The sequence below is a fragment of the Salvelinus alpinus genome, chromosome 20, assembly GCF_045679555.1.
Source record: "Salvelinus alpinus chromosome 20, SLU_Salpinus.1, whole genome shotgun sequence".
Lineage (NCBI taxonomy): Eukaryota > Metazoa > Chordata > Actinopteri > Salmoniformes > Salmonidae > Salvelinus > Salvelinus alpinus.
This window is the reverse complement of record NC_092105.1, coordinates 16,330,428-16,346,344: the sequence shown is the minus strand read 5'-3', so window position 1 is coordinate 16,346,344 and position 15,917 is coordinate 16,330,428.

Here is a 15,917-nt window from a genome sequence, read left to right as displayed (position 1 = left end):
GTATTGGTATGGTTATCATACTCTTGGCCTTTCTTAGTTACAGGCCTCTCTACAGATGTAGGAGCTTAATTTGACCCATATTGTCACAGCAAAATAATCCTGCAGCACAGGACTTTAACATTTATTCCACAATGTTGCTTGATCGGTGGTTAGGCTATTAACTGGACAATTGTAGGTTATATGAAAAGTGCAATTCTATTAGTATAATCGAGTGCTAGTGTGGGTTTTCAGTGAAAATATGTAAATCACGAAGCTCATCTGCATTAAAATCTTACATCTGTAATAAATCACCAGCTGAGCCCCAGTACATGTGTGTGGCTCTACCAGTGTGTTTATCAGTGAGAAAGACCGAGAGCTTCATCATTACCACAGTGTTGTTCCTTACATTTTAAATTTTTGTCATTTATCAGACGCCCTTATCCAGAGCGACTTACAGTTAGTGCATTCATCTTAAGACAACCACAGATCACAGGCATAGAAAGTATGTCTGAGCTGGGGGGGGGGGGGGGGGGGGTCGAGGTGAGGGGAAGGATTATTTAAGATACTCTTTGAAGAGATAGGGTTACAAATGTCTTCGGAAGATGGGCAGGGACTTTGCGGTTCCAGCATTGGGGTGCCAGGACAGAAAGAGCTTGCACTGGGCTAAGCGGGAGAATCCCTCCTGTAGGGGTGGGAGGGCCAAGAGACCTGAGGTGGCAGAAAGGAGTGTTCGGGTTGACAGAAGGGTTACGTTGAATGTATGTTTATCAGAAGAGGCTGGTGGGAGGAGCTATAGGAGGACGGGCTCATTGTAATGGCTGGAATGGAATAAATGGAACCGAGTCAAAAAAAAAATCATATGGTTTCCATATGTTTGATGTGTTTGATTCTGTTCCATTATTCCATTCCAGCCATTACAACGAGCCCGTCCTCTCATAGCAACTCTCACCAGCCTCCACTGGTGTATGTGTGTGCCTGTGTGAGAGAGAGAAAGTCAGAGCAAATGAAAAACTATGTGAAAAACGATATGACAAACTATATGTGGCTTATATTTACTCCAACAACATATTTACTCCAACAACAGCAAGTGCCTCGCAGCCTGTAGATTTAAACTTTGACAGAACAAGACAGGACAGGACAAGACAGGACAGGACAGGATGGTCTAGCACAGACATACAGGAAGAGCTGGCCCTATGTGAGCAACTCTATAAGCACTGCCCTAGAAAATAGAACACCTATTGTGCTGTGTGTGTGTGTGTCTTTCACTTCCTGTTGGCCTTCTTAGGTATCCCCCTTTCCCTTTCCCTTTCTCTGTGTATCCTGTTGACATACAATGCATTTGGAAAATTCTGACCCCTTCACTTTTCCACATTTTGTTACGTTACAGCCTTATTCTAAGCTGGATAAAAAATATATATACAGTACCAGTCAAAAGTTTGGACACACCTACTCTTTATTTTTACTATTTTCTACATTGTACAAAAATAGTGAAGACATCAAAACCATGAAATAACACATATGGAATCATGTAGTAACCAAAAAAGTGTTATACAAATCTAAATATATTTTATCATTGAGATTCTTCAAAGTAGCCACCCTTTACCTTGATGACAGCTTTGCACACTCTTGGCATTCTCTCAACCAGCTTCATGAGGTAGTCACCTGGAATACATTTCAATTAACAGGTATGCCTTGTTCAAAGTTCATTTGTGGAATTTCTTTCCTTCTTAATGCATTTTAGCGAATCAGTTGTGTTGTGACAAGGTAGTGATGGTATACAGAAGATAGCCCTATTTGGTAAAATACCAAATCCATATTATGGCAAGAACAGCTCAAATAAGCAAAGAGAAATGACAGTCCATAATTACTTTACGACATGAAGTTCAGTTAATACGGAAAATTTCAAGTGAGGTCGCAAAAAAACATCAAGCGCTATGATGAAATTGGCCCTCAAGAGGAACGCCACAGGAAAGGAAGACCCAGAGTTACCTCTACTGCAGAAGATAAGTTCATTAGAGTTACCAGCCTCAGAAATTGCAGCCCAAATAAATGCTTCACAGAGTTCAAGTAACAGATACATCTCAACATCAACTGTTCAGAGGAGACTGCGTGAATCAGGCCTTCATGGTCGAATTGCTGCATAGAAACAACTACTAAAGGACACCAATAAGAAGAAGAGACTTACTTGAGCCAAGAAACATGAGCAATGGACATTAGACAGGTGGAAATCTGTCCTTTGGTATGATGAGTCCAAATTTGACCGCCGTGTCTTTGTGAGATGCAGAGTAGGTGAACAGATGATCTCCGCATGTGTGGTTCCCACCGTGAAGCATGGAGGAAGAGGTGTAATGATGTGGGGGTGTTTTGCTGGTGACACTGTCTGTGATTTATTTTGAATTCTAGGCACACTTAACCACCATGGCTACCACAGCTATCTGCAGCGATACGCCATCCCATCTGGTTTAAGCTTAGTGGGACTATCATTTGTTTTTCAACAGAACAATGACCCAACACACCTCCAGGCTGTGTAAGGGCCATTTGACCAATAAGGAGAGTAATAGAGTGCTGCATCAGATGACCTGGCCTCCACAATCACCCAACCTCAATCCAATTGAGATGGTTTGGGATGAGTTAGACCGCAGAGTGAAGGAAAAGCAGCCAACAAGTGCTCATTATATGTGGGAACTCCTTCAAGACTGTTGGAAAAGCATTCCAGGTGAAGCTGGTTGAGAGAATACCAAGAGTGTGCAAAGCTGTCAGCAAGGCAAAGGGTGGCTACTTTGAAGAATATAAAATATATTTAGATTTGTTTAACACTTTTTTAGTTACTACATAATTCCATGTGATGGCGCCGACAGAGATGGTCGCCTCGCTTAAGGTCCTTAGGAAACTATGCAGTAATTCATTTTTTTATGTATTATTTATTACATTGTTAGCCCAGAAAATCTCAAGTTCTACTACATACAGCCGGGAAAAACTATTGGATATAAAAGCGACATCAACTTACCAACATTACGACCAGGAAAACGACTTTCCCGAAGTGGATCCTTTGTTCGGACCTCCACCCTGGACATGGGATCTAATCCCAGAGGCCGACCCAAAACAACGCGGTCGCCGCAGGAGAGGCAGACGGAGCGGCCTACTAGTCAGACTTAGAAGGCGACCCCACCATCCACCGCTTCCGAGCATATTACTCGCCAATATCCAATCTCTAGACAACAAGTTGGACAAAATTAGGGCATGAGTTGCCTTCCAGAGAGACATCAGAGATTGTAACATTCTCTGTTTCACCGAAACATGGCTCACTCTGGATATGTTGTCAGAGTCGGTACAGCCACCAGTTTCTTCATGCATCGCGCCAACAGAAACAAACATCTCTCTGGTAAAAAGAAGGGTTGGGCGTGTATGCCTCATGATTAACAACTCATGGTGTAATCATAACAACATACAGGAACTCAAGTCCTTTTGTTCACCTGACCTAGAATTCCTTACAATAAAATGCAGATCGCATTATCTCCCTCGAGAATTATCTTCGATTATAGTCACAGCCATGTATATCCCCCACAAGCAGATACCTCGACGGCCCTGAAAGAACTTCACTGGACTCTATGTAAACTGGAAACCATATATCCTGAGGCTACATTTATTGTAGCTGGGGATTTTAACAAAGCCAATCTGAGAACAAGGCTTCCTAAATTCTATCACCATATCGAATGTGCGACACAAGCTGTTAGCATTCTGGACCAATGCTACTCTAACATCCGCGATGCATACAAAGCCCTCCCCCGCCCTCCCTTCAGCAAATCTGACCAAGACTCAATTTTGTTGCTCCCATCCTATAGGCAGAAATTTAAACAGGAAATGCCCATGCTCAGGTCAATCCAACGCTGGTCTGACCAATCGGATTCCACGCTTAAAGATTGCTTCAATCACGTGGACTGGGATATGTTCCGGATAGCCTAAGACAATAACATTGACGTATACGCTGACTCGGTTAGCGAATTTATTAGAAAGTGCATCGGAGATGTTGTACCGACTGTGACTATTAAAACCTTCCCTAACCAGAAACCGTGGATTTACGGCAGCATTCGCGCAAAACTGAAAGTGCAAACCACCACCTTTAATCATGGCAAGGCGACTGGAAACATGACCGAATACGAACAGTGTAGTTATTCCCTCCGCAAGGCAATCAAACAAGCAAAGGGTCCGTATAGAGACAAAGTAGAGTCGCAATTCAACGACTCAAACACGAGACGTATGTGGCAGGGTCTACAGTCAATCACGGATTACAAAAAGAAAATCAGCCCCATTGCGGACATCGACGTCTTGCTCCCAAACAAATTAAAGAACTTCTTTACTTGCTTTGAGGACAATACAGTGCCACTGATACGGCCCGTTACCAAAGCCTGTAGGCTCTCCTCCATGGCCAACTTGAGTAAAATATTTAAACGTGTTAACCCTAGAGGTTGCCAGCCCAGACGTCATCCCTAGCCGCATCCCAGAGCATGTGCAGACCAGCTGGATGGTATGTTTACGGACATAATCAATCAATCCCTATCCCAGTCTGCTGTCCCCACATGCTTCAAGATGGCCACCATTGTTCCCGTTCCCAAGAAAGCTAAGGTAACTGAAGTAAATTCCTATCGCCCCGTAGCACTCATTTCTGTCATCGTGAAGTGCTTTGAGAGACAAGTCAAGGATCATATCACCTCCACCCCACCTGATACCCTAGACCCACTCTAATTTGCTTACTGCCCCAATAGGTCCACAGACAACGCAGTCGCCATCACACTGCACACTGCCCTATCCCATCTGGACAAGAGAAATACCTATGTAAGAATGTTGCTCATTGACTACAGCTCAGCATTTAACACCATAGTACCCTCCAAACTGGTCATTAACCTCGAGACCCTGAGTCTCGACCCTGCCCTGTGCGACTGGGTCCTGGACTTTCTGACAGGCCGCACCCAGGTGGTGAAGGTAGGAAACAACATCTCCACCTCACTGATCCTCAACACTGGGGCCCCACAAGGGTGTGTTCTCAGCCCTCTCCTGTACTCCCTGTTCACCCATGACTGCGTGACCATGCACGCCTCCAACTCAATCATCAAGTTTGCAGACGACACTACAGTGGTAGGCTCGATTACCAACAACAACGAGAAGGCCTACAGGGAGGAGGCGAGGACCCTCGGAGTGTTGTGTCAGGAAAATAACTTCACACTCAATGTCAACTAAACAAAGGAGATGATTGTGGACTTCAGGAAACAGCAGAGGGAGCACCCCCCCCATCCACATCGACGGGACAGTTGTGGAGAAGGTGGAAAGCTTTAAGTTCCTCGGCGTACACATCACGGACAAATTGAAATGGTCCACCTACACAGACAGCATGGTGAAGAAGGCGCAACAGCGGCTCATTAACCTCAGGAAGCTGAAGAAATTTGGCTTGTCACCTAAAACACTCACCAACTTTTACAGACGCACAATCGAGAGCATCCTGTCGTGCTATATCACCACCTGGTATGGCAACTGCACCGCCCTCAATTGCAAGGCTCTCCAGAGGGTAGTGCAGTCTACACAACGCATCACAGGAGGCAAACTACCTGCCATCCAGGACACCTACAGCACCTGATGTCACTGGAAGGCGAAAAAGATCAAGGACAACAACCACCCGAGCCACTGTCTGTTCACCCCGCTATCATCCAGAAGACGAGATCAGTACAGGTGCATTAAAGCTGGGACCGAGAGACTGAAAAACAGCTTCTATCTCAAGGCCATCAGACTGCTAAACAGCATCACTAACATAGAGGCTGCTGCCAACATACAAACTCAAATCTCTGGCCACTTTAATAAATGGATTTAATCAAGTTATCACTAGTCACTTTAAATAACGCAACTTTAAAAATGTTTACATATCCTACATTCCTCATCTCATATGTATATATTGTATTCTATACCATCTTCTGCATCTTGCATATATTTATATGTACATATTCTTATTCATCCCTTTACATTTGTGGGTATAAGGTAGTCGTTGTGAATTTGTTAGATTACTTGTTAGATATTACTGCGCTGTCTAAACTAGAAGCTTAAGCATTTCACTACACTCGCATTAACATCTGCTAAGCATGTACAGTGGGGCAAAAAAGTATTTAGTCAGCCACCAATTGTGCAAGTTCTCCCACTTAAAAAGATGAGAGAGGCCTGTAATTTTCATCATATGTACACTTCAACTATGACAGACAAAATGAGAAAAAAAATCCAGAAAATCACATTGTAGGATTTTTACTGAATTTATTTGCAAATTATGGTGGAAAATAAGTATTTGGTCAATAACAAAAGTTTATCTCAATACTTTGTTATATACCCTTTGTTGGCAATGACAGAGGTCAAACGTTTTCTGTAAGTTTTCACAAGGTTTTCACACACTGTTGCTGGTATTTTGGCCCATTCCTCCATGCAGGTCTCCTCTAGAGCAGTGATGTTTTGGGGCTGTTGCTGGGCAACACGGACTTTCAACTCCCTCCAAAGATTTTCTATGGGGTTGAGATCTGGAGACTGGCTAGGCCACTCCAGGACCTTGAAATACTTCTTACGAAGCCACTCCTTCGTTGCCCGGGCGGTGTGTTTGGGATCATTGTCATGCTGAAAGACCCAGCCATATTTCATATTCAATGCCCTTGCTGATGGAAGGAGGTTTTCACTCAAAATCTCACGATACATGGCCCCATTCATTCTTTCCTTTACACGGATCAGTCGTCCTGGTCCCTTTGCAGAAAAACAGCCCCAAAGCATGATGTTTCCACCCCCATGCTTCACAGTAGGTATGGTGTTCTTTGGATGCAACTCAGCATTCTTTGTCCTCCAAACACGACGAGTTGAGTTTTTACCAAAAAGTTCTATTTTGGTTTCATCTGACCATATGACATTCTCCCAATCTTCTTCTGGATCATCCAAATGCTCTCTAGCAAACTTCAGACGGGCCTGGACATGTACTGGCTTAAGCAGGGGGACACGTCTGGCGCTGCAGGATTTGAGTCCCTGGCGGCGTAGTGTGTTACTGATGGTAGGCTTTGTTACTTTGGTCCCAGCGCTCTGCGGGTCATTCACTAGGTCCCCCCGTGTGGTTCTGGGATTTTTGCTCACCGTTCTTGTGATCATTTTGACCCCACGGGGTGAGATCTTGCGTGGAGACCCAGATCGAGGGAGATTATCAGTGGTCTTGTATGTCTTCCATTTCCTAATAATTGCTCCCACAGTTGATTTCTTCAAACCAAGCTGCTTACCTAGTAGAAAGAGGAGGAAGGGAAGCGCTACTAAGGTACACTATAGTATATTTTGGTAGATAGAAGGTGCTCTTTGGTAAAAGGTGTAAATTGGTCATCAAAAAGAAAGGAGGACCAAGGCACTCTTCATATAATTAATTAAAATGCCTTTATTAGTATGGCATGTTCAATAGAAACAAAGTTGTTTAAAAACCGACGCGAGTACTCCCTGACGAAGGCCATGCAGCCGAAACGCGTCGGTTTTCAAGCTGCTTACCTATTGCAGATTCAGTCTTCCCAGCCTGGTGCAGGTCTACAATTTTGTTTCTGGTGTCCTTTGACAGCTCTTTGGTCTTGGCCATAGTGGAGTTTGGAGTGTGACTGTTTGAGGTTGTGGACAGCTGTCTTTTATACTGATAACAAGTTCAAACAGGTGCCATTAATACAGGTAACGAGTGAAGGACAGAGGAGCCTCTTAAAGAAGAAGTTACAGGTCTGTGAGAGCCAGAAATCTTGCTTGTTTGTAGGTGACCAAATACTAATTTTCCACCATAATTTGCAAATAAATTCATTAAAAATCCTACAATGTGATTTTCTGGATTTTTTTTCTCATTTTGTCTGTCATAGTTGAAGTGTACCTATGATGAAAATTACAGGCCTCTCTCATCTTTTTAAGTGGGAGAACTTGCACAATTGGTGGCTGACTAAATACTTTTTTGCCCCACTGTATATGTGTCCAATAAAATTTGATTTGATTTGATTTATGTGTTATTTCATAGTTTTGATGTCTTCGCTATTATTCTAAAATGTAGAAAATAGTGAAAATATAGAAAAACCCTTGAATGAGTAGGTGTGTCCAAACTTTAGACTTTTACTGTATATATCATCAATCTACACACAATACCCCATAATGACAAAGCAAAAACAGGTTTTCAGAAAATGTTGCAAAAATATATAAAATACAAAACAGAAATACCTTATTAACGTAAGTATTCAGACCCTTTGTTATGCGACTCGGAATTGGGCTTAGGTGCATCCTGTTTCCGTTGATCATCCTTGAGATGTTTCTACAACTTGACTGGAGTCCACCTGGGGTAAATTCAATTGTTTAGACATGATTTTGAAAAGGACATGCATGTCTATATAAGGTCCCACAGCTGACAGTACATGTCAGAGCAAAAACCAAGCAATGAGGTTGAAGGAATTGTCTGTAGAGCTCCGAGACAGGATTCTGTCGAGGCACAGATCTGGGTAAGGGTACCAAAAAATGTCTGCAGCATTGAAGATCCTCAAGAACACAGTGGCCTCCATCATTTTTAAATGGAAGAAGTTTCGAACCACCAAGTCTCTTCCAATAGCTGGCCGCCCAGCCAAACTGAGCAATCGGGGGAGAAGGGCCTTGGTCACGGAGTTGACCAAGAACCCGATGGTCAGTCTGACAGAGCTCCAGCATTCCTCTGTGGAGATGTGAGAACCTTCCAGAAGGACAACCATCTCTGCAGCACTCCACCAATCATGCTTTTATGATAGAGTGGCCAGACGGAAGCTACTCCTCAGTAAAAGGCACATGACAGCCCGTTTGGAGTTTGCCAAAATGCACCTAAAGACTCTCAGACCATGAGAAACAAGATTCTCTGGTCTGATGAAACCAAGATTGAACTCTTTGGCCTTAATGCACAGCGTTGCATCTGGAGGAAACCTGGCACCATCCTTACAGTGAAGCATGGTGGTGGCAGCATCATGCTCTGGGGGATGTTTTTCAGTGGGAGGGACTGGGAGACTAGTCAGGATCGAAGGGAAGATGAACGGAGCAAAGTACAGAGAGGTTCCTCTTCCAACAGGACAACGACCCTAAGCACGCAGCCAAGACAATGCAGGAGTGGCTTCGGGACAAGTCTCTGAATGTCCTTGAGTAGCCCAGCCAGAGCCCAAACTTGAACCCAATCGAACATCTCTGGATACACACATTCAAGTATACACACACACTCACACAAGAGTTTCTTACATGTAGTTCACTTTTACAACAATGTAACACATTCCACTGTGACTTTGTTTGGATTAAACTGTATTTTAATGTGTTTTTTCCTGTACATTTTTTATAGAATGGCTGACATTAACCCTTCGGTTACACACTTGGACCAACACCTTGTCTACGGGGTGAAAAGCTGCTGGTATCTAAGACGTGTTGTATCACTGGGAGTCAAACAAACAAATGCTGTTACAAGTTACACAGACACACACAAAGAAACCAACTAGCTCTCACAGTCTCACGTCAGAATTAGACATTCATCCATGTTTCTCAACGTCGAAAGTGTTTAAGGTGAAGTTTAGGTATTAACTCCACATTTTTAAGTTTAGGTATTAACTCCACATTTTTAAGTTTAGGTATTAACTCCACATTTTTAAGTTTAGGTATTAACTCCACATTTTTAAGTTTAGGTATTAACTCCACATTTTTAAGTTTAGGTATTAACTCCACATTTTTAAGTTTAGGCATTAACTCCACATTTTTAAGTTTAGGCATTAACTCCACATTTTTAAGTTTAGGTATTAACTCCACATTTTTAAGTTTAGGCATTAACTCCACATTTTTAAGTTTAGGTATTAACTCCACATTTTTAAGTTTAGGCATTAACTCCACATTTTTAAGTTTAGGTATTAACTCCACATTTTTAAGTTAAGGCATTAACTCCACATTTTTAAGTTTAGGTATTAACTCCAAATTCTTAAGGTTAGGCATTAACTCTGTATGTTTAAGGTAAGAGTTAAGGTTTGGGAGAGGCTTAAAACAAAAATCTCACAAACAACTTTCTATCACTGGATTCGATCTTGCACCTTTGCAATCAGAGGCAGATGCCTTCACCCATCTGCCATCCTCATCCACAACGCCCACTGCTGCCCCTAGTGGCCAGTTTCCATGTCATCTCCTGATGTCCTCAGACATGGATGGATGTTGAATACTGACTTGTATCACAGGTGACCTGGCTGAAAGAAACAAAGATGTACAGAGCCACACACACAGCATCGTTGTGTGAATGTGAGTCATTAACAGAGTCCTCCCACACAATATGTCCTTTCAGTTCTTCATAGTATAAATACCTGTTATAATTGGGTTAAGTATTATAATGTTGTTGTTCTAATCATTTCCATGGCAATCCTTATCTCTTTAATTATATTGCAGTCTGCTGTTTGTAATTTTAAAAAATCTGCCGTGAAACTCTACATTTAAAATACAATGCAGTTAGTTACTATTGCATATGAATGAACTGAGGTTGATGGGTTGTTCCATGTCATTTCAGAAAACCAGTGGTGAAAAGTACTTAAGTAAAAATAGTTTTTAGTTACTACTTAAGTCGTTTTTTGGGGTATCTGTACTTTACTTTACTTTACTATTTTTGACAACTTTTACTTTTACTTTAACATTCCTAAAGAAAATAATGTACTTTTTACTCCATACATTTTCCCTAATGTCCAAAAGTACATTTTGAATGCTTAGCAGTACGGAAAATGATCCAATTCACACACCTATCAAGAGAACAATCCTGGGCATCTCTACTGCCTCTGAGCTGGCGGACTCATGAAACACAAATGCTTCATTTGTAAATGATGTCTAAGTGTTGGAGTATGCCCCTGGCTATCCGTAAATTTAAAAAACAAGACAATTTTGCTGTCTGGTTTTTGAGAAAATAAGGAATTTTTAATTATTCATACTTTTACTTTTAATACTTAAGTAGATGGGCGACCCCCTCCAGGTGTCGACCATCTTCCCCACTTATCCTCTGGGTATTTATACCTGTGTTTTTTGTCTGTCTGTTGCCAGTTCGTCTTGTTTGTTCAAGCCTACCAGCGTTTTGTCTCAGCTCCTGTTTTTCCCTAGTGTCTCTTTTTCTCGTCCTCCTGGTTTTGACCTTTGCCTTTCCTGACCCTGTACCCGCCGACCTGACCACCGCCTGTCTCTGACCCTGAGCCTGCCTGCCGTCCTGTACCTTTGCTCCACCTCTGGATTACCGACCTCTGCCTGACCTGACCCTGAGCCTGCCTGTCGTCCTGTACCTTGGCCTTTGCACTGGATTATCGACCCCTGCCTGCCTTGACCTGTCATTTGCCTGCCCCTGTGGTTACAATAAACATTGTTACTTCACACAGTCTGCACTTGGGTCTTACCTTGATTCCTGATACTTTTACTCAAGTATGACAATTCGGTACTTTTTCCACCACTGCAGAAACCCATGAAACCCACTATCTCAGATTGTTCTGAAATTGTTTCTGTAGTTAGAAACAGATAAAATTAGCATTACTGCACCATTATTTTGTTGAAATATAGTTTGACCTCTGAGAAATTAAGCTAATTGATTCCACCCAAATTGGCCATTTTAACTGATAAGATTCATATAATATTAAATAAATATAATACCTAACATGATTTTTAACAATGAGTAAGACATGAGGAATCCAAATAAATGGTAAAAAGTCACCCACAGACCTCCCACACCCCACACCAATCCCACCCCAACAACCAGTATACAGTATTAGGTCTCAATATCTGACAAGTAGTATGGAGCTGCGGCTTGTAGTATTGTTTCTCCTTCCTATGTAATGTATTCTCAGTTAATTTAGCGATGTTTTCCCCCGCTGTTCAGAGATAAATGAGTCATTGAAGTTGTCGGGTTTATGTCCCATCCTACATCCTGATATTACCATGTTCTGACCACTAGATGGTGCAGTTCCTGCTATTAGGTATTTTTTTAAAGAACCCCCTCCCCCTTCAATGTTAAAGGGTTAGTTCACCCAAATTACAAAATGTCTTATTGGTTTCCTTACACAGTAAGCAGTCTATGGACAAGGAATGACAGCAACCCACGCTTTGGTTTTGTATACCTGGCCACGTTTTCAAATGCAACATTTTCAGCATTTGTGGCACAAGTCAAATGCAAGTCAATGGTACTTATACTTGTATTTTCACACTTCTTATCCACGTCATCTATAAGTAACATCATTGAGTTACACAATCAATTTTTGTATACTTCAGGATGATTTGAACAAGCGTGAAGATGCTAATATAGGTACCATTGACTTGCATTGGATTTGTGCGACGAGTTCTAAAATGTTAGCATTTGAAACAGCTGCCAACAAAACCTAAGCATATGTTGCTGTCACACCTTGTCAATAGACCTCTTACAGGGTAAGGAAACCGATGTCATGTTGTAATTTGGGTGAACTGAGGGGGGCTTCAAACTTATTTCACCTAATAGCAGAAACAGCACCATCTAGTGATCAGAACCTGGTAATATGTCAGATGGGAAATAAACCTTAGAACTTCAATGACTAAATGATCTGACTGGGGGGGAGAAACAATACTTCAAGCCGCAACTCCATACTACTTGTCAGGCACAAGAACTGATACTATATACTCGTTGTTGGGGAGGATTGGCGTGGGGCGTGGGGCGTTGGGCGTGGGGCGTGGAGCGTTGGGCGTGGGGCGTGGGGCGTTGGGCGTGGGGCGTGGGGTTTCCGTGGTTGGCTTTTGACAATTCCTTTGGATTTCTCATGTTTAACTCATTGTTAGAAAAAAGTTTGGACCAAATCAGATTTTACGAACTATATTTATTGAATATTATATGAATCCTATACATTCAAATGTCCAATTTGAATTCAATCAATTAGCTTAATTTCTCAGAGATCAAATTATATTTCAACAAAATAATGTTGCAGAAATAAATTCTCATCTTATCTGTTTCCAACAACAGAAAATGATTTCAGAACAATCTGACATTGTGGGTGTTGAAATCCTCTTTCTTGTTCTTTTTGAAAGGGAACGACCCTGGTGTTATTTTTTCAGACAAAGCAAAGAACGCAATATTGTGTACATTTACAATATCTTCCGCGTATACTTATCAGCTCCAGTGGCATGCTGCTGTATATTATTCTTGCCTTCTGTGTTTCAAATCCTAATCAAACACTTTCTCTCTTCAGCAACATTTGTTACAAAAAGGATTGGTCTGGAGGCATGCTGTCTGAGTGTCATAACAAAAAAATGAATTCCCCTTGTTTTCAGCAGTTAGAGTCTGGAGGCGGTTTGAAACTCACACACACACACACACATGCACACACACACACACATACATTGTGCAGTGCAGCCTTAGTGTAAATCAAAGGCCTGGACGTCTGGAGGGAGCAGGACGTCCTAGCTGTCTTCTCCTTTGAAGACAACAGCAGTGTGTTTGGAAAACGAGTGGAACCAGACTCATAACGGCATGGCCTCCCAAACACACATACACATGCACACACACGCACATACACACGTACGCATACGCGCGTCCACACACTACACACTCGTAGAACACTATGATTTTCAATTTGAATTTGTTTTCCTTTTAAATGAATTTGCTTTGCGTATCATTTGAACAAAACAGAGAGAAATGCACACAGAGACGATTGTAAAGACATTTAGGGTGCCACTTTAGGTCACTGGAAGCTACTAGACTACTGAGCTGCAGCCCTTTAGACTACTGAGCTGCAGCCCTTTAGACTACTGAGGTGCAGCCCTTTAGACTACTGAGCTGCAGCCCTTTAGACTACTGAGCTGCAGCCCTTTAGACTACTGAGCTGCAGCCCTTTAGACTACTGAGCTGCAGCCCTTTAGACTACTGAGCTGCAGCCCTTTAGACTACTGAGCTGCAGCCCTTTAGACTACTGAGATGCAGCCCTTTAGACTACTGAGCTGCAGCCCTTTAGACTACTGAGCTGCAGCCCTTTAGACTACTGAGCTGCAGCCCTTTAGACTACTGAGCTGCAGCCCTTTAGACTACTGAGATGCAGCCCTTTAGACCCCTGAGCTGCAGCCCTTTTGCTCTGAGCTGCAGCCCTTTAGACTACTGAGATGCAGCCCTTTAGACTACTGAGATGCAGCCCTTTAGACTACTGAGCTGCAGCCCTTTAGACTACTGAGATGCAGCCCTTTAGACTACTGAGATGCAGCCCTTTAGACTACTGAGATGCAGCCCTTTAGACTACTGAGATGCAGCCCTTTAGACTACTGAGATGCAGCCCTTTAGACTACTGAGCTGCAGCACTTTTGCTCTGAGCTGCAGCCCTTTAGACCCCTGAGCTGCAGCCCTTTTGCTCTGAGCTGCAGCCCTTTAGACTACTGAGATGCAGCCCTTTAGACTACTGAGATGCAGCCCTTTAGACTACTGAGCTGCAGCACTTTTGCTCTGAGATGCAGCCCTTTAGACTACTGAGATGCAGCCCTTTAGACCCCTGAGCTGCAGCCCTTTTGCTCTGAGATGCAGCCCTTTAGACTACTGAGCTGCAGCCCTTTAGACTACTGAGCTGCAGCCCTTTAGACTACTGAGATGCAGCCCTTTAGACTACTGAGATGCAGCCCTTTAGACTACTGAGCTGCAGCACTTTTGCTCTGAGCTGCAGCCCTTTAGACCCCTGAGCTGCAGCCCTTTTGCTCTGAGCTGCAGCCCTTTAGACTACTGAGATGCAGCCCATTAGACTACTGAGATGCAGCCCTTTAGACTACTGAGCTGCAGCACTTTTGCTCTGAGATGCAGCCCTTTAGACTACTGAGATGCAGCCCTTTAGACTACTGAGATGCAGCCCTTTAGACTACTGAGCTGCAGCACTTTTGCTCTGAGCTGCAGCCCTTTAGACCCCTGAGCTGCAGCCCTTTTGCTCTGAGCTGCAGCCCTTTAGACTACTGAGATGCAGCCCTTTAGACTACTGAGCTGCAGCACTTTTGCTCTGAGCTGCAGCCCTTTAGACCCCTGAGCTGCAGCCCTTTTGCTCTGAGCTGCAGCCCTTTAGACTACTGAGATGCAGCCCTTTAGACTACTGAGATGCAGCCCTTTAGACCCCTGAGCTGCAGCCCTTTTGCGCTGAGCTGCAGCCCTTTTGCTCTGAGCTGCAGTCCTTTAGACTACTGAGATGCAGCCCTTTAGACTACTGAGATGCAGCCCTTTAGACTACTGAGATGCAGCCCTTTAGACTACTGAGCTGCAGCACTTTTGCTCTGAGCTGCAGCCCTTTAGACTACTGAGATGCAGCCCTTTAGACCCCTGAGCTGCAGCCCTTTTGCTCTGAGCTGCAGCACTTTTGCTCTGAGCTGCAGCCCTTTAGACTACTGAGATGCAGCCCCTTTAGACTACTGAGATGCAGCCCTTTAGACTACTGAGATGCAGCCCTTTAGCTACTGAGCTGCAGCACTTTTGCTCTGAGCTGCAGCCCTTTAGACTACTGAGATGCAGCCCTTTAGACCCCTGAGCTGCAGCCCTTTTGCTCTGAGCTGCAGCACTTTTGCTCTGAGCTGCAGCCCTTTAGACTACTGAGATGCAGCCCTTTAGACTACTGAGATGCAGCCCTTTAGACTACTGAGCTGCAGCACTTTTGCTCTGACCTGCAGCCCTTTAGACTACTGAGCTGCAGCCCTTTAGACCCCTGAGCTGCAGCCCTTTTGCTCTGAGCTGCAGCCCTTTAGACTACTGAGATGCAGCCCTTTAGACTACTGAGCTGCAGCACTTTTGCTCTGAGCTGCAGCCCTTTAGACCCCTGAGCTGCAGCCCTTTTGCTCTGAGCTGCAGCCCTTTAGACTACTGAGATGCAGCCCTTTAGACTACTGAGATGCAGCCCTTTAGACTACTGAGATGCAGCCCTTTAGACTACTGAGCT